The following is a 19,159-nucleotide window of genomic DNA, read 5'->3' as shown; positions in this document are numbered from 1 at the left end:
ACTCTGATACATGACTGAGTGTCCATGTGCATCAGTGGGTCTGGGCTGCTTCTCACAACAAGAGATTTAAGAAGAGTCTTCCTTTAACTAGGAAGTGATCCACAGGTGGCCTAACACATGGAGACAGACGAGCATTGGCACATTTAGACTCAGCAAATAATCCACGCAGACGTGGGGAGAACATGCAGACTTCTCACAGAAAGGCCCGACGGTGGGTTCAAACCCGTCGGCTCACACGGAGAAAATCTTCCCTTATTACCCGCCGACTCAGCAGATTTGTGTCTCTACAGCTTTGTGTTCTTCTTCAAAATGAAATTCAAATGGAGGGTTTTGTTTGACACTAGAGATCAGAGATGCCCCACAGACCAACACATGAAGTACTTTCTATTTGTGGATTAGAAGGAGAAATATATCTGTATTATCAGTTTATTATAATCTACCTGAATCAGTGTTTGGGATCAGATTTCTGTGTGGCCTGGTTCACTCACTTCATCATCATTTTAACATCATTTTCTATTGACTTTGACTGTATAGAAATGATACACACTTAACCTCCGTCTGTAGATTTCTTTGGTTAGTAGACACCTGCCTTTGTTCGCTCTAGAGTGGATATTATAATATGATTCCTGACTGGTCTCTACTCTGTGTGGGTCATGTCTAAACCCTGGGCTTCAGACTTCGGGCAGAGCTCCCTGCAGCCATGTTAAAGAGCTGGAAAAGCTTCAGCGTTGTGAATTGACTGGCAGAGCTTACAGGCTCATAAAGGTTCAGCTGTGATTTACAGGAAGCACTTCTTTGATCTTTGTAAGTCTTTAAATCAAAATCATGGAAACTTCCTCCTCCAGTGACAAACATCACAGTTTCATGTCTGACCGCTCACGGCACTTTTACACTTTTCTAGCCTTTTAGGCACGACTGCAAAACTTTGGACATTTCCATAAATGTGAGAAGACATTAAAGACCTCGGGGAGTGATGCTCCCTTTATTGGATTTTGGCTCATGTCCTTGCAGTTTCTCACATTACAAATATCTTTGTTGTCTTCTGTTTCACTTCAATGATGTTCTCTCAAGGGCAGCAACATGTCTGCCATGTTTCTGCAAACAGACAAAAGAACAGTAATAATTAGGATTATTAGCCAATCGGTGCCTCTTCCTGTTTATCACAATGTTACCGTTATTTAGAAAATAGCTGTTGGTGAACAGCCTCTCCCGTCTGTGGACCCTCAGTACTGCCGGACTCATCTCATACTGAACACACCCACTCTGTGTCAATCATCAGTGGATTCACTGTTTCTCAGGTTTCATTAAAGGTTTTTCTACATTCTTTGTTCCTGTCAGAGCGTCACGTGAGTCATTAAACATCAGTGATCAGTATAAATATGGAACATGTACAGGACACGTCAGTCTGTGTGGACCTGCTGATGTCATCACTGTGTTTACTTTATTGTTTGTTGTCTTATGGTCGGGATTCAGAAATGTTCACTGCCATCACGTGTGTGTGTGTGTGTGTGTGTGTGTGTGTGTGTGTGTGTGTGTGTGTGTGTGTGTGTGTGTGTGTGTGTGTGTGTGTGTTTTTGGGGCGTCCACACTGTAACACTATGTCAGGTTGACTCACTGTGAGAGAAGAACAGTGACTGGAACAATCTGAGCTCATATTGTGAATAGAAGAAGAGAGAGCTGTGCCCACTGGAGCTCAAACAGAAACATTAAGATTCATTAAACATTATGAAGAGAAGTAAACCAGTTAAACTAACTTAAAAGTCTGAATGATTAAGTTAAGTGTTTGCTCGTAGGGGGTCATCGACCTCATGTTTGTCAATGTGGGAACTTTGTGTCGACTAAATGCAACTTAAAGCTTGACGGTTGCCCAAATGTTTTAAAGAAGTTGATGAATTCAAAAAGCTGTGACACTTGTTGCTCAACATTTTTTAATTTTTGTTTTCAAAGCTTCTTCTGGTACGAAACTGACATGCCAGTGGGAGGAGTCAGCAGACGACCTGCTCTACCTGCTGAGCCACAGGTGGAGTCATCAGGGTGGAGTCGTTTCAGTAAGGACAGATCAATAGAAAGAATGAAGATGAGTTATTGATGAGCAGAATATAGACAGATGTTTGGTGGTTAGACTCCGATGGCCCGTCTCAGCAGAACTGAACCCAGCTGTGACAGGATTAGAGCAGGACCCCAAAGAAAGAAAGTGATGTCACCACAGCAGAGTTCTGGTCTACAGGGAAAAGAACATGAGTGTTAAAGGTGATGCATGGCACAGGTAAGCATAGCAAGCATGAGCACAGAGAAGGGTGAGAAACTGAAGAAGGGTCTGGAAGATCCTGACCAGGTCCAGAGGCCAGCATGATGTCCTGAGGAACAGACGCCCAAAGCATCGGCGTGAGTGTCGGGCAGCCCTGTGATAGCAGGACATGTTTGGTATTCAGTCAGAAATGAAAAGGGAGACAGTGAAAGGGCAGAGGGATGCAGAGGCCAGGAGAGAGTTTGATCCGTCTGATGATGACAGCAGAGAATGAAAGTCCTTCAGCTTGGTTTAGGTTCAGGGCCACAGATGGTCGTCAGAAAGCAGAGAGCCGAGAGGGTGGAGGGAGATTTGGAAAGATTTGGAGAGGAGATAAGGAGATAAGGCCAGGAAAGAAGAAGCTGCTACGCTTCACTTACATATATGAACTGTCCACTTCCTGTGTGGCTGCAGGTGATGGAGGCTTGTTTCCTGCTGCTGCCGCACAATCAGTGCAGTACAAAACATGAAGGTGATGGAGGAGCTCACAGCAGGTCCCAGCTGCACAGGTGGTGTTTGTGTTGAAAGGACACGCCCCCTCCTCATTCCTCGCCTCCTTGGCCCACCTGAGAGGCGAGCAGAGGAGGAGAGAGGAGTGCGGCCAGTGCAGCTGTGGAGCTCACAATGTTGGGGAGTAACAGACTACATGTACTGAGTTACTTATTTAAAATACAAAATATGAGTAACTGTATTCTGTTACAGTTACTGTTTAAATAGGTGATATTCAGAATGCAGTTGAAATAAATGGATTACATGGCGGACTTTTTCTGTTTCATATGTTCAGCTATGCTCTCTCTATTCTTGGTAATTCCATGCCGGTGGAAACCCAAACAAAACACGATTAAGAGGCTCTAATGTCTGTGTCTCAATCTCACTGCCCATGGCACCTCTACTTGCAGCTGCATAATGACGTGAAGAAATATTTTTAAAAATTATTATTCAAAAAATGATTTAATATGAAGGCAATAGGCAGAGTGTTACAGGCATAGCCATAAAGAACATAGCATCATGGGCAGTGTAGTCCGTGCTGCAGGGAGAATGGACTGCCGTACCCGTTATGTTACTGTGAGCGAGGGAGGGAGAAAAAGGAGAGCGGAAAAGTACGAGTTGTCATCGAGCAGAAACGGGAGCTGGAAGCATGTAAATATAATAATAACCACAGCAGCCAAGAACAGTGCCTGACGAGCCCAGTTGTAAGTAAGCTATTAAGACTCGACTGTACACTGTGTTCGTGTTTTCCTCTGAAACAATAAGTTCCGTTGGAGCAGCCTTTCAACGCCTCTCTCTGTCTCTGGCAAGCAAAGTTGACCCAGACAACAAAGTAAAGCTAGTTTTCAGCTACGAGCCCGACACGAACCCGACGTATTAGCCAGAGGTCCCTTTACTACTGTACTACGACCTTGAAGACTTGGGTGGATGTGAGCCAGATTTGAATAGATTGTTAACATGAGCCCGCTCTACACCCCTACAAAGTTTGATCAGAGTTCATTCACAACTATTCGAGCTCTCGTGTTCACACTCAGAACGACACGCACACACACGCTACCAAAAACATAACCTCTGTTTTCAAGGTGAGCTAAAGCTACAGGTGTCACATCAAACACTCACAGGGAAACACCAATCACAGCACGCACACATATACTGAACATTACAGAGAGAATTATTAGAGATCAGCTTTTATAAGATTTATTCTTCCTCAAAGTTCCAACAGAGCCAAACAACCCAGAGAAAAATGTCCGGGTCCTCCCAACAGCCAGTGAGCTTCTGTAGAGAGGACACGTGAATAAAGCCGCAGTGATCCAAAAACACACAAACAGCTCTTTGCTGCCTTTGACTCCTTACTTGATGCAACAGCTGATGCTGTCAAATAAAAACAAACTTCATGTCGACAATCAAACTGATCTTTATTGTCTTTCTTGCAGAAAGCTTTCATTATTTCATGGGCAGCTGAAAGAAGTAAGAAGTGCAGAATATGACAGGAAATAAGTGGAAGAACAAAATCTTCATTTCCTCCAAGTCTTCTGGGCCTGGATGTGATGGAAACACTCACTGAGTCCACTGCTGTGCTCATTACTGAAGCTCATAATGCAGCAGGTAGTATTGCACATTTCCAGGACTGAAACATGTTTGAAACCTTGGAGGATTTCCTGCGTTCTTCTCCAGGTCATTGAAGCAAACTGCTGGGCCTGAGCGGGCAGTTTCCCATCGAGTGTCCAAAAACTCTTTAACATGGTGGAGATTTCATAGCCACGCTGTAAGAACATGAGGATGATCCCACCGTCACCGTTCTCATAGGGGGGTCGTCTGATTGGTGGAGTTTCTCTCTGTTATTGTCGAGTCTTTACTTTACAGTAGAAACTCCTGGAGGTGACTGTTGTTGTCATTTGCTGCTGTAGAAATAAAACTGAAGGAATTTTGCAGGTAGAAGATATTTGATTTACAGCTTCTCACACAGGAGACCAGGCCTGCAGCTATCCATTATTTTAGTGTGGAAACAGACTCCGCCTCTCTGTGTAAACAGACTCCGCCTCCACGTTAAACTGTGACATCATCATCACTGCTGCTGTTATCAGTGTTTGTGTTTAACACTGGAGGCTGTGTGGGCTTAATGTGCTCAGACTTTTATTCACACGCTGCTCATAAACACGTTTCTATTGGAGGTCTGTGAAACATGGAAGCAAAGAATTTTATAATCCAATTATTGGAATTACTCGATGAATCGTTGCAGCTCTACACGAGACACTTTCTTTAAAAATCATCAGACTGCTTTCATACATGTTAACGCTTAAATACAGAAAACTTCAGCCTGATATTCCCGACGTATGAAACTATGTTCAAATCCAGATGAACTTTTTTACAAAGAGCCTGTTTCTGTTAATATTATATCAAAAGTCTGTGATGGTGTTCTGTCTCGTTTTCCCAACATTAACCTGTGAAATGTTCATATTTATGTACCAGTCAAAGGTAAAACATGTTTTCTAATAAACTGTGTTTGTAAAATCTGCTGGTTGTAAGAAGAAGTGTGTAAATGTCCCCAGTGGCTGCTGTGGTTTACATGGTGAGATAACATGTGAGAAATAATTCAGATACTGAGGCTACAAACTGTTAGTTAGTGCTGCTGTGGAGACGGATAAAGAACATGTGATGATGATAAAAACTAAGAGCTGAACTCCCCCAGCTAACATTATATGGGCTGAACCATTAAAATAGGTAGGGCACTTCCTGTAGGGAGTATAATAGACATTAAAAACCTCCATGTGTCCACACATCAACTGTCACTGCAACCTCAGAGCAAAAACAGTGTTTAGACCCACTGTGTTCTTAACCCACAGTTACTCCCCATGAGCATTTCTACTGCTGAACACAAGCCTGGTAAAACTTCAGCTGCCAACATACTGTTAGTGATTCACAGATTTTTCCTTTGTTCACTGTCAAAGCTGATGTTCCCACTTCCTTGTGATCCTCCCTCATGTGCTCCTGGTTTCTCTTTTGTATTCTTTGGACTTCTGTATACAAACCAACACAAGATTAGTTTATAATGTTGACCTTAATCTGACCTTTAGGTCCAGTCCCTGCTCTGTCATTACAGGATGCTCTGACCAGTCATGGATCCAGCAGATTCAATGTGTTCAAAGACTTTTGCTCAGACTCCACAGAAGCAGCTCTGTGGAGGATTCATCAAGTCAAAGTCAAAGTAAACTTTATTGTCATCTCTGCTATATAAAGTGTTACGCCCCTGTCTAGGGGTACAGGAACGTAGCATAAGAGTTAAAAAAAAACCCCGCCCTGGTCCCCAAAACCATACACAGAAAAAACAATTTCTTAGTGAACGGTGGTTTATTTGTCTACACTGAAAAATGAAACTCCTGGGTGAACAAAGGCCAAAATAACAAACAAAACAAGCTAAGTCAGGAGAGGAGGTGTTGTCTAAAACCCTATGTGAAACAAAAACCAAACAAAAGACAAACGCTACACCTAACTGAAATAAACAGGAGAAAACAGTACAAGGAAAAAATAATAAGGCAGCTCACCCCTTCTGTTTCAGTGCTATTTACAATGTGCTATTTACAAGTGAAAACTAATGTACACACTATATACAAAGCTCGGTGAATCACGAGAATCACACGAATGTTACAGGTTTTGAAAGCCAGGGTCAGGTCTGCTGCTGCTGTCAGTGGCTGCCCCGGCACAACTGCTGGTGAGGGATTTTGAAAAGAGCCACATGATCAGGAACCAATCAGCCGCCGCCAGCTCTCCAATCGGGAAGGACCTGTGGAGTCTTAAAGACAGAGCACAACAAAAGTACACAGCCGGCCCAGGGCCGTAACAACAGTTCAGTATGTAGAGAGACGAGACAATGAGGCTCCAGTTCCATTCAGTGCAAAAGAACAACAATAAAAATAGGAAGAATTAGAATAATAAGAATAAATATATACACTTGAGACTGAGGTGAGGAGACTCTGGAACAATGATGGCTTGTAGATGTTTTGCTGCTGTGGCTCAGGGACTTGGGAAGTTCACACTCTCCAGCTTCATCTGACCCACTATCTCCTGATTATCACCACACCTCCCCAGGTTCTTCCTCACTGCATCCAACCAGCCTTCTAGCCTTTTTGCTCTTATCATGTGTGATGGAGATGATGCTGCCCAGCCTGATGGAGGCACCACTTTACAGTTCAGCACAGTCCAATGGATGGTGCTGCCTCCACTGACTCAACCTCCAGCTCAGCCCCCCTCTGCTGGTCCCTTATACTGCAGTGTTGCTGGAACACTGCTCTGCTCCCACTGACCTCCTCCTCGGCCTCCTAAAGGTCTCCACCTCCACTGCTGGCTGTGCTACACCTCTGGAGAGGCCTCACCTCCACTGCTGAGACCAAACTGAACTTTCTAAAAATGTGTTTAATTACAGTTAATTCATGATTAAATAAAGAGGAGCAGTTACAGGATGCTCAGAGCATCTCCAGTGTTTCCTACCTCGCTGCACATCTTTGTGTCTCCTTTGTTTCCATCAACACAGACATTAACCCACAAAATCTGACACTGTAGCTTCATGACCAGCAGGAAGATGATGACCATGCTGTGTTGTCTGTTTGTTGTACTGGAGGTTAGAGATGCAGAAGATAAAGAAGGTGGTGAGTGTGTCCATGGATGATACAGTGGTGTCAAAGTCTTTGCCTGATTTCCTGAGTTTCGCAAATTTGTCACAGTTATATGTTTCAGATCACCAAATATTAATATTAGACAAATATAACCTGAGTTAATACAAAATTGAGAAAGCTGAGTTCAGTTTCACTAAACACACTCCGGCCTGACTGACCTGCTAAATCATGAGATCACTTAAATAGAAGCTGACTGACAAAGTGAAGCAGACTAAAAAGCAACACATCATGCTGCTGTCACAGTCCTGGGTCTGTGGCCCAGTTTGTGTAATTCTGGTTTAACTTATATTCTTTGATTCTTTGACGACTCATCAGGAGGTCATAAAAAAACCAGAACAACATTAAAGAACAGCAGGTTTCACATGCTTCAATAAGGTCAGAGTTCATGATTCAACAATAAGAAAGAGACTGGGGAACCATGGGAGAGTTTAAGGAGAAAACCACTGCTGATCAAGAAGAACAAAAAGGCTCGTCTCACATTTGCCAAAAACATCTTGACTGAGGAGACAAAAGTTGAACTTTGTGGACGGTGTGTGTCCCATTACATCTGGTGTAAAAGTAACAGCATTTCAGAAAAAGAACATCATACCAGCAGTAACACATGGTGGTGGCAGAGTGATGGTCTGGGGCTGTTTTGGTGCCTCAGGACCTCAAAGACTCGCTGTGGTAAACAGAACCATGAATTCTACCAAAACATCCTGAAGGAGAACGTCCGGCCATCAGTTCATGACATCAAGCTGAAGACCACTTGGGTTCTGCAGCAGGACAATGATCCAAACACAGCAGCAAGTCCACCTCTGATTGGCTCAACCCTTTAAGACCTACCATAGAACCAAGTCCGCCAGAGCTTATCTTTATATACATACATGCTGTAGTGCCATTTGTGGGAGCATTTCAAGTTGTTGTACATCAATACAACCGTTATATCCCAAATTTTAATAATATATATGCATGAAGTCCATAGTAATTACATAAATTGCATCTTTGTCTAAAATTTAAATGTGTTTGATCTGAAGTGTGGCAAACATACATTAAACAGGAAATCAGAAAGGGCTCAAACATTTTCACACCAGTGTTTGCAGAGTTTAGTTTGTGTGAGACCTTTATGGCAGAATCAGAGCAGGATGACTTTGTTTCACATCTAAGAATGAAGCTCAGACTCTGAGCTCCTCGTGCTGTCCTCAGATTCATGCTTCAGCAGACTGTAGCTCATTCTGAGCTCTGCACACATAAAACTATGAAATAAAACTGAACACAAGAGCAGCTCACTCCGGTTTGGCTCCCAGGAAGAAACAATATTTTATTTCTGACTTTCTCTTAAGTCCAAACTCAGAGATCCTCCACTCACAAACTTTGGAACAGCCGACCACAAAGTAATTCACACCAAAGTATTTAAAGTTAATAAATACTGTAAGATTACACCAGAGTAGCTCTACGGGACATTTATTTATGGCCTCACCTACTGAGTATCCATCTGATAACAAACAGGGTGCTGTGCTCAGAACATCCTGTTCTAATCTAATCTACTTTGTGTGTGTGTGTGTGTGTGTGTGTGTGTATGTGTGTGTGTGTGTGTGTGTGTGTGTGTGTGTGTGTGTGTGTGTGTGTGTGTGTGTGTGTCATTCAGCTGAAGCATAACTGAATCTATACTTTGGTATAACTGAGGCACAAATTCAGTCCAATATGTTATAGTTCTCACAGTACGTACTGCTTCAAAGGTCAAAGGTCAAAGTGGGTTTACAGTGTACACAATGGGCTCCTGGGAGGAGCTCACAGCAGAGCTTTGAGATGTTGAAGACTGTCCGGTCAGAGTGACTCAGATAAACGTAGTAACCAGAAACCTGCAGAGCTTCTGTAGCTGAAGCTGCCAGCAGGAAGGTCACGAATGCTTGGACCCCGACAGCCCGGTGTACCCGCCTGTGACAGGGTCTGATTCTGTTTGTCTACAGCTGAACCCCCCAGCAGCGCTCTGTTATTTATTATTTATTTGTTTTTTGCTTAGTTTTGTCTGAGCTTCTCCACTTTCTCCAAGCTGTCATTTAATAAACTATTTTCTGCACTTTAAAGCTGCATCTCCAGCATTTTCGTGCATGTGTTGAACCAACCTGACTACACTATTAAGAGTTTTGCGAGTTTAGCTTAGAGATTGTAAAACTCTGTGGACGCTCTTAGAGACAGTTTTTAATGGCACTAACATTTGTTTCTACTTAATAAGAACAATCTGACTCTTTTAAACTGAATCTTTGTCTAAACTTTGTTCCACAGACACACAAACAGCACTGTTGGAAATGTGCAGCACAGAGTGTGGGTTCCCACTATGTGATATATTTGTGTGTATTGAGCCATCAGCTCTGACACAGACAGTATAAACAGCATATAAAGTCCACAGTGTGGACACCAAGCAGGGAGTGAACAGGCTCAGGCAGCAGCAGTGCTGATATATGCCCGGCCTCCATTCTTCTCATTAAAGCTGCCCGAGCCTCCAAACAACAACAACATTCACACATGTGACCCTCACAAATATCACTGACGAACAAAAGTCCCATTTTTATATTGCTGTCAGCTTTATTCCATCATGAAGCAACAATAGAAACACATCTTCATTTCATCTCTGTTGGAGCTTTTTGTTCAGTGAAAGGACAAAAAGCTGTCAGTGAATCAGATTTACTCTGCTGCACTGAAACACTGCGGACACAGTCTGGAGACACGCAGACTTTAAACTTTATTTGCATGATGTGAAAAGAACCCACATCATAAATGTGATCATGTGGGACTTTAGAAACAGAGGATCGCTGTGATCAGAGAACCCGGCCTCGTTAATAACCTGTATTGATCTTTTTGTAGTTTTAAAGTCCGTCCCCACAGCTCCACACAGTCACACATGTGAGTGTAGAAGCTGTGGACCAATCAGAGGTCCCAGGCTAGCACATGTGACCTCTCTAAATCCTGACACAGTGTCGTTAATCTGCTCACATTGTTGTCTGTTTTCCACACAGCTGATCCCACACTTCTCCACTGTGGTCAATAACTGACTGTGATCGATGGGATCAAATCTTTCTGTAGATCAATAGAAAAACAACAACACTCATCATTTTCAACGGCTTCTCTTATTCCTCCAACCGTCTCCATCACTGCATCAGTCGTAGTTCTGTTTCTCCTCCAACCACACTGCTGTTCATCCAATCATTTCTATTGATCAATAAACAGATCAGATTGTTTCACAGATCATTTCTCTGATATTTGTGAACATTGATGAAGGAGGGATCCTGCTGCCTTCACTGTCTCTGCTTCTCTGCAGTAAAAACTGCTTCTAAAGTGGATTTTTCTTCCTGCGTGTCCTCTGCAGACCTTTAGTCATCCACAGCTTTTCTTTCTCCTCATCTTTAAGCAACATTTCCTAACAGGACAGAGTTTATGATGTGATTCTAAGGATGGATTTCAGATACACTGTGTGCCTGATCAGGAACGTCAGCACACACTTCATCCCACTGATGATCTGTTAGCTCCGTCTTTAAGGCTGTGTGCTGTGTACCTGTACAGGTGTGTGTGAGCTGAAGCCCACGCTGTCCGTCAGGTAGGAGGTGAACTGTTCAGGTCTGAGCCTCAAACTCCTGCAGGGACCAAACGTCTCCTGAAAAACATCCATAGAAAAGAATCTTTGACTGTGTCTGAGCTCATTTTCATATTCTCCACACTGCTGTGACCTTCTATATGTTTGTATTCAGCTTTCAGGGCAACACAAATACCAACAATCATCTAACAACAACACAAACATTGGCCCCCAATGAGAGGGCTGTGCTTGGTTTGGTCCAATCAGCACTTCCTGTACAGAACTACCAGCAGCCCTCAGCAGTCACATGGAGCCTTCAGCAGCAGGAAAACAAAGAAATGTGACAAAGACAGAATTTAACTGTGTTGTACAAAAGCTCACTAAATGTGCTCCAAATAGAACTCATGGATTTCACCAAAGTCCAAATGAATGAGTGAGATATATGAACAAGTGTGTGTCATTATATTTGTGTGTGCAGTGTCTGTGAAACTAACACAACTCATACTGCATCAAAGTGTTGCTGCACGGGGGTCACTCACTTCATAGTTGTGTGTCTGCAGGTGCGCCCGTCACACCAAACATCTTTTGCTGTGGCTGTTCCACAGCTGCAGCTCCAGGATGAATAATCTGCCCGGCAACAGGCTCTGATAGGCCCGTTTAAACAGTCTGACCGCAGACATGTGAACACACAGAACAAACAGCAGACAGAGAAAATAAGAAAAATGGTTCTTGGAAAGTTGAACATCAGCTAAAAAACTAATATGTTTCTCAGGGTCTGATTGGAGCCAAATCAGAGTTAAAATGAGGGAATCATGGACTTGTATGTAAATACTACTCCTGTGTAGTACTGCTGTTTCACTGTGTACACAACTTTGATGTGGAAGTGGGTAACAGAAATGTTTTAGCCTTCTTTCCAGGTGATCCTGTCAGGTGTGATTGTAGCCATGCAGCTACCGAGTGGACAGAATGTAAAATCAAATCAGCTTTATTTCTCATTTCATGGATTTTATGCTTTATTTTAAACGTTAATACTTTTTCCTCCTCTGTGTAAGCTGGACTTGGAGTTTGTCAAGCTCACAGCAGGAAAGACGGATCGTTTTTATGAAGATGGGAAGCCAGTATCATTCTGAAACTCGAATCAGAGGAAACAAGAACGTCCTCTCTGCTGAAGGACTTTGAAGAGAAGACTGAAGGTATTTTTCCATCAACATAAAATCCTCCCCTCACGTTTACCGCTAGAAAGTGAAAAAATTTATGACCAAATTAAGAAGTCTCCTTACTGTCTTTAGATGACGAGTAAGTGGAAGTTAAAAAGTTAATAGAAAAATTATACATAATTATAAATTTTTACTTTTGCTGCCACCCTCTGATAAACAGGTTGGAATATCACTGTGTTTACTGATAGAGGAGAATGAGGTCTATGGAGATAGTTGTGAAGAGACTTTAAGTTATATTCCCTTGTGCAGCCGTCTTAGCTGCACATGTTTGTAATAAGTTTTTTCCAGTTTTGTCTGAGAAGACAGTTTATCACATAGAAGCCAAAGGAGGAGCCTTTAGCCTCTGCATTTCTGATTTCAGCCATTTTTGTTGTACATTTCATGACTGATTGAATAACACATTTCTGCTTTGCTTTGTTAGATGAGGTTTGTTACACTGCCCTGGTGGTGTAAACACACCTGCTCCCACCAGTTGGTGCCTGAAATCAGCAGCTGTTACTTCTGCTTAACATGAAGCCCAGATGTTGGTGTGGGTCAGTGGGCACTGCTGTGGGCACCTTTCCACAGCATCACATCACATGATCGTTTAGTCCCAGAGCGATGCGTTTATATCTTCTGTTACCATGGCACTTTAACTTCCTGTTACTTTAACCATAAATCTGTGATCCCAGAGCTCAGTGAAGACAGGAAGTGAACCTGCTGCATCTACAGGAGGAAGAGGAGGGACCTGAGTTCCTGTTAGAGGAACAAAGTGCTGATTAAACAGACTGAACATCATGAGCTCTGAATAACAACCTCAAAGTTTCATCTTCTCAGACTCACAGGGAGGAGCGCCTGCTGTCAGTGTCAGCAGCACAGCAGGTGTGAGTATGAAGGCAGACTCTGACCTGATGGTCACATGACTCTTCTTCTTCTGCAGAAATGATCCCTGTAACTGCTGCCTGCTCCAATCACACGTCAGTAGATGATGATGATAAAATAATTTAAAATCTGTGAAGAAGATGAAATTAAAATGCAGCATCTGTAACAAATAAGATGAGATTAAAGCTGAAAATCATCAATCTGCTGATTTAGTGCACAAAGCGGTAAATAAACATTTTAGTGTTTTCATTATTTAACGCTGAGCGAACTCAGTGCTGCTGTTTATCTCGGAGGTGATGGCTCCACGTTAGAGTCTGAAGCTTTAAACCCACGTAAACATGGGAAGAACATGCAAACACAGAAAGGCTCCGGCCTGATGGTGGCACTTCCAAATGATTTACTCTACAGATTACTAGTTTTACAGTTTTACTAAGTCTGTGCACTTTTTCAACCATCCAGGTCATAACGGCTTAAAGGCAACAGGGAACGTTCCCTCTAAGATGGAAGAGAAAGAAAAGGAACATTAAACCATGTGGTTATCCAAACTGGGCCTTTATGAAACTAGTGAAGACACAACAGAAGGAGTCTGAGACAGCAAGCAGAGAAGGGAGCAACAGACAGAACAACACCATCATCCCTTATGTAGCAGGTTTATCAGAGAAACTCAGGAGAGTTTTCTCCAAGCACGACATCCCAGTGTACTTCAGACCCAGCAACACACTCAGACACAAACTGGTTCATCCCAAAGACAAAACTCCTAAACACAAACTTAACAATGTGGTGTCTGCTGTACAGTGCAGCGAGGAATGATCAGACCTCCACAGTGTAAAACAAATCTGTAAAAATACAGTACAATCTACTGTATAAACGTGAAGGAATTTTCCATATTAATCGTTTACATGTATTGTTCCGTATTTCTCAACTACTGCAATGCATTGTGGGAAAAATAACCCCAAAAGGAGGGAAAGTAAGAGCAGCCATTAGACTTCTTTCAGGCTTCATCTGGATTTTGGACTCTGGAGTTGGAGAAACTGCCTAAAAATTTCTGTGGTAAATATCAAAACGTATATTTTCTTTTATTAAAATAATGTTTTTCAAAAGACTCCGCGCTTTTATTTAGAAAGAATTATTAATTTATTTGTTAACTGGTTTCTGCTGTCTCCAGACAAGTCAGGCATATTTTGCTGACTCATTTTTAAAATAATCGTTTTTTAGGTTTAACATGACTAAGTTTTCCATTTTAGTTACTGTTAAAATAATTATTACTGTGATACCACCTGTTTTGCCCTCCAGTGGCTGAACCAGTTTTCATAAATACTATAGTTAGCTGTCTGTGTCTCTCTGGGTATTACACAGCTGTGACCGCTAACTAGCTAATTAGCGAAAGTCAGCGATGTAGATAACTGGGAAAAGTGAGAACTTCATGGTTCTACTAATGTATAGAGAGGAAGAAATTATTTTAGGACTCTAATAAGTAATATAATAATACCTATATTTTACAGTTGGCTCTACAGTACACTTTAAAGGGTTTCAGGCAAAGTTGCACTAACCCTAGTTTAAGCCTCAGACCTTCATGGCTGACGCTAGCAAATGCTAATGTTAGTCTCTGATTTGGGCTGCTAAAGTAAAGACTTTTAGCTAGCTGATCAGCATAGATTAATTTGGTGGTTAACAGACTGTAGTGGTAATATTATTTAAAGTTTAGTTTCACCTCAGCACATTTATCATTATGTCCATTTTGTAGCACATAGAAATGTTTAGTTAATATTTGCAGACAGACACATTTTCCCTGTAACTGTTTTTACTCCAACATTTGTTGAAAATGTAATTTATGAAATGCTGAGCAGTATGTGGACTATTTTTGTCACCCTGTTGTGCTAATGTGATTAAATACTAATAATTATAACTACATAATACATCAATAATAACTATATCTTGATTGAAGTATAAGCACAGTGCTGGTGTGCAGGGGCTTTATATGCCTTGTGGGGGATGCTGACATATTATAAACTGTTATGTCTATATCAAGCTTTTAGCCTGATATAAGCAGAGATATTTTTATATTTCTTAAAAATTCAGATCCTTAGAGATTATTTGAAAAGTTGATCAACAACTATCACTACTTGGAGCACTCTAAACCCGGCAGTGGAAAAATATCTCTTATTTCACACGTGATCATCACACACTTTGGTTTTCCAGTGCAGAGCAATGGCCAAGAAAAGGAAAAACTTCACCCAGTGGGAAAAAAGATGAAGCTACAAGCTGGTGATGATCCAGAGCAGCTGAAGAAAAAGCCTGATCACCTTCTCTACAAAAACAAGGTGAGTTTAATGTTGTGATTGATTTAGTTTTTCAAGGTATGTATGTTACTTTAATTTTAAACAGCTTATGTTGCAACAGAATGCTGTTATGTGTCTGCAGCTCTACGTGTATTATTTGTAGGGCTGTGCAATATCACCAATATCACCAAAATCCTGATATAAAACATTTCTCTCCTGATAACGATATATATCACAAAATAGTGCATTTTCTGTAAATTCTGTGAATCTCAGGCAACTTGACTTGTGTGAAGTGTTTTCAGCTGGGCATCGTGTACCTGGAGTCAAGTGTTTTGACCGATGCATGAAACTATACACTTTTAGACATGAGTTGAAACGGCCGCCGTTTTCTTTGTGAGTATTTATTACACGGGGTGCTACGAGGAAAAGCCTGTTCTAACGTTTGAGTCTAAGGTTAATTTTGAGCACCTGTCGGCTCTTTTTTGCTGCTCAGCCATAAACTCTCTCCAAACTCTTTCATGTGATTCTTGTGTAGGTCTGAGTGTTTGAGTAGTGGTGGGCAGAGGTTTGCGGCATAATTTGTATAGTACAGTTTCTGGTACATGTCAGGCTTTTCATAACCAAACTATGTCCATGCTACAAAGGTAGCCCCTCGTTTAGGAATATGGTCCTCGACTTGTTTTGACTGGTCCTTCTGTTTGGAGCTAACTGGTTCTGCCTCATCGTCACTGGCCATGCTGGTATTCTCTGTGCCTTCATTCACGTGGTGACTGTAAGCGCCATTTATAGTTCATGTTTGTCAGGGTTATATTTTTGGATTGTCATTTATGCTTAGAAACATATAATCATATATGCTTAGAGGTATAAAATCGATTGCATATTGATAGAATGTCGGATCCGTAGTGGTCTGCAAAGAGTAGTCTGGCATGCCTCGCACACATCCTAAGGTCATCAGAGAGGTCATACCTTCTCTTTCTGATATATAGTATAGGACAGGGGTGGGTAATTCCAGGCCCCGAGGGCCGGTGTCCCTGCAGGTTTTAGATCTCACCTTGGGTCACCACACCTGAATCACATGATTAGTTCATTACCAGGCCTCTGGAGAACTTCAGGACATGTTGAGGAGCTAATTTAGCCATTTAAATCAGCTGTGTTGGTTCAAGGACACATCTAAAACCTGCAGGGACACCAGCCCTCGGGGCCTGGAATTGCCCACCCCTGGTATAGGAGGACACCTACTCTGTATCCGTTTAAGAGCCCTTTGTTTAGGTGGACTTCTGGCGCCGGCTTTTTAAGGAGGCGTTCACATATATTTATGTATATTTATTCATTTTTCTACCTTAAACATAAACAACAGCAACAACAAACAAACTTTTTAAAATATCTTTTTGTTCCTCTTTTTTTTCCTCAGAATAAATTGCGATTAGTCTCAATGGCTGAGATGCAGGAACAACACAGCGACACATTAACCCCAACTGCTGCAGTTCCTGTTGCAACTGAACAACTCAGTTCAGTTTAGTAATCAAAGGTGTTTGGCTATAACTGACTACATGTGTATACTGCATCATGAGTGGACAGACATGGATGTAAACCACACCTTAACTGTTTGGCTGAGGCAAAACTACCACAAGGCAGTGATTCTAACTTAAAGGTACTCTGGATATTATTAAATGTGAACATATCGTTAAATATTACATTTTTTGTTTGTCAGGTGTTTGAAGAAAACACTTTGGAGCCATTTGAATGAATGTATAGAAACACGTTAACACGAGGACAAACTGAGTTCAAGGAAATAAAAATGCTCAAATGTGAAAGTTTGTGAGTGATTTTGTTCATGTATTAGATGTTTAGTGGTTTTATGACGAGATGGATGCTGTCGTTATATTTTAGTGTTTGAGTTGAGTGGAATAAAAGAATATTTAACATTAATTGTTCCAACGTTGTTGTGTACTAAGCACAGAATAATTTAAAAAGTTTTATGAATTTTTGAGCAAATGGTGTATTAGGTTGTAATTGCATAGAAATGTACGTTTCCAGATATAAAGAACTATATTTAATGAGTTACGGTTAAAGAAGTGCTTAGAAATAGTAATATAAACAGAACTTTCAATTTTTCTAATAATGGAAAATATCAGTTAATGATACAGAAAATATCCTGTGAATAAACTGAATTTTCCATTTTATAGCTGAAGGAAATGTCTGTAAATAATACAGAGAGTATGCTGCAAATCTACAGAATTTTCCATTTTATCATTTACAGAAAAGTCCGTCAACTTAAAAAAAACAGAAGATGTACTGGCAGAAAATTACCAGGACATTTTCGGTTTTTCTATGGAATTTTTTTTTACAGTGTACATTCGAGGAATACTCAGACCTCTACATTGGAGAGACCAAACAGCCACTTCATAAACGCATGGCACAACATAGAAGAGCCACCTCCACGGGACAAGACTCGGCTGTCCATCTGCATCTAAAGGTCAAAGGTCACTCTTTCGAGGATGCCAGAGTTCACATTTTGGACAGAGAATACAGATGGTTTGAAAGAGGAGTGAGAGAAGCATCTATGTCCACTGTCAAAGGCCATCTTTGAACAGAGGCTGGGCTTACGACACCAACTGTCTGCCATCTATAATGCAGTCTGAGATCCTTCCCAGACGCCTCAACACCCACTCACAATCAGGTGACCTCAGCAGGTCACATGATAGGGTGAGGCAAGTCACACCTGTGATGGTAATGACCCACGCTATGTTTCACATGTTGGTTATGTGATGAGCAGTGTTGGTCAAGTCACTTGAAAAAAGTAATCAGTTACTAATTACTGATTACTTCCCCAAAAAAGTAATCCCGTTACTGTACTGATAACTTATTTTCCAAATAAGCAGCGGTCATGTCAGTGGAAGGATCCGGCAGTTTCTCTGTGAATTTCACGTTCCTGTGGCAGCGTACTCGGTGCTTGCTCGGAAGTTCGGGGTTTTTTCGCTGTAAAAATAAGTTTTCTTCCCACGCAGTGAACAGCAGATGCTAATGTTTTTGTCACTTTTTACAGAATCAAACTCAAAGTAAGGTCAGTCCTTACACGCTTTAAACGCTGCACACTCATACTCTCTCCCGCACTCATTATATTATCCATTGTTGATCTGCACACTCGCTTACATCATTGTCATGAGACACTCTCGCAAAAAAATCACGGTTTTAGTAACGCAATAACGCAGCGTGCTTACGGGAACGTAACAGTAATCTAATTACCTTTTTTGCAATAGTAATCCCTTACTTTACTCGTTACTTAAAAAATGTAATCGGATTACAGTAACACGTTACTGTAATCTGTTACTTGTAACGCGTTACTGCCCATCTCTGGTGATGAGTCACATCAGAATCAGAATCGCGTTTAGTGGCCATGTATATGCGCAGACACATACAAGGAATTTTGTTCCGGTATATGGTGACTCTCAAGCACAGCAATGTATATCTCAACAATGTAAGCAACACAATACACCCCCCCCCACACACACACACACGTGTCTATATATACATTACACATGCATACATATACATACACAAACATACACAAAGCTGTGTAAACCAACTATAAATAACCAATCTAAACTTATATACACAGAATACAGGATGACATAAATGAAATGAGGTGGAATGAATACTACAGAATGTACATAAGGTGCAGTTGCAGTCTGGCAGTGGGAGCAGTGTGACAGTTCAACTGTTTAGAAGGGAGATGGCGAGGGGAAAGAAACTGTTCCTATGTTGGGTGGTCCTGATCTGCAGGCTTCTATACCGCCTGCTAGAGA

At 41.6% G+C, this 19,159-nt stretch overlaps 1 long non-coding RNA gene across 1 annotated transcript; it reads left to right on the top strand.

Annotated features, from left to right (window-relative positions):
- Positions 1-1,970: 1,970 nt before the first annotated feature.
- On the top strand, positions 1,971-2,228 carry LOC112844656 (uncharacterized). The gene is made up of 2 exons (XR_003217395.1): positions 1,971-2,048; positions 2,146-2,228. It is a non-coding gene; the product is annotated as an uncharacterized LOC112844656 (long non-coding RNA).
- Positions 2,229-19,159: the final 16,931 nt, after the last annotated feature.

This window comes from Oreochromis niloticus, unplaced genomic scaffold (genome assembly GCF_001858045.2).
Source record: "Oreochromis niloticus isolate F11D_XX unplaced genomic scaffold, O_niloticus_UMD_NMBU tig00000717_pilon, whole genome shotgun sequence".
NCBI lineage: Eukaryota > Metazoa > Chordata > Actinopteri > Cichliformes > Cichlidae > Oreochromis > Oreochromis niloticus.
Note: the sequence above shows the minus strand (reverse complement) of the source record. Positions and strands in the feature narration are given on the sequence as shown.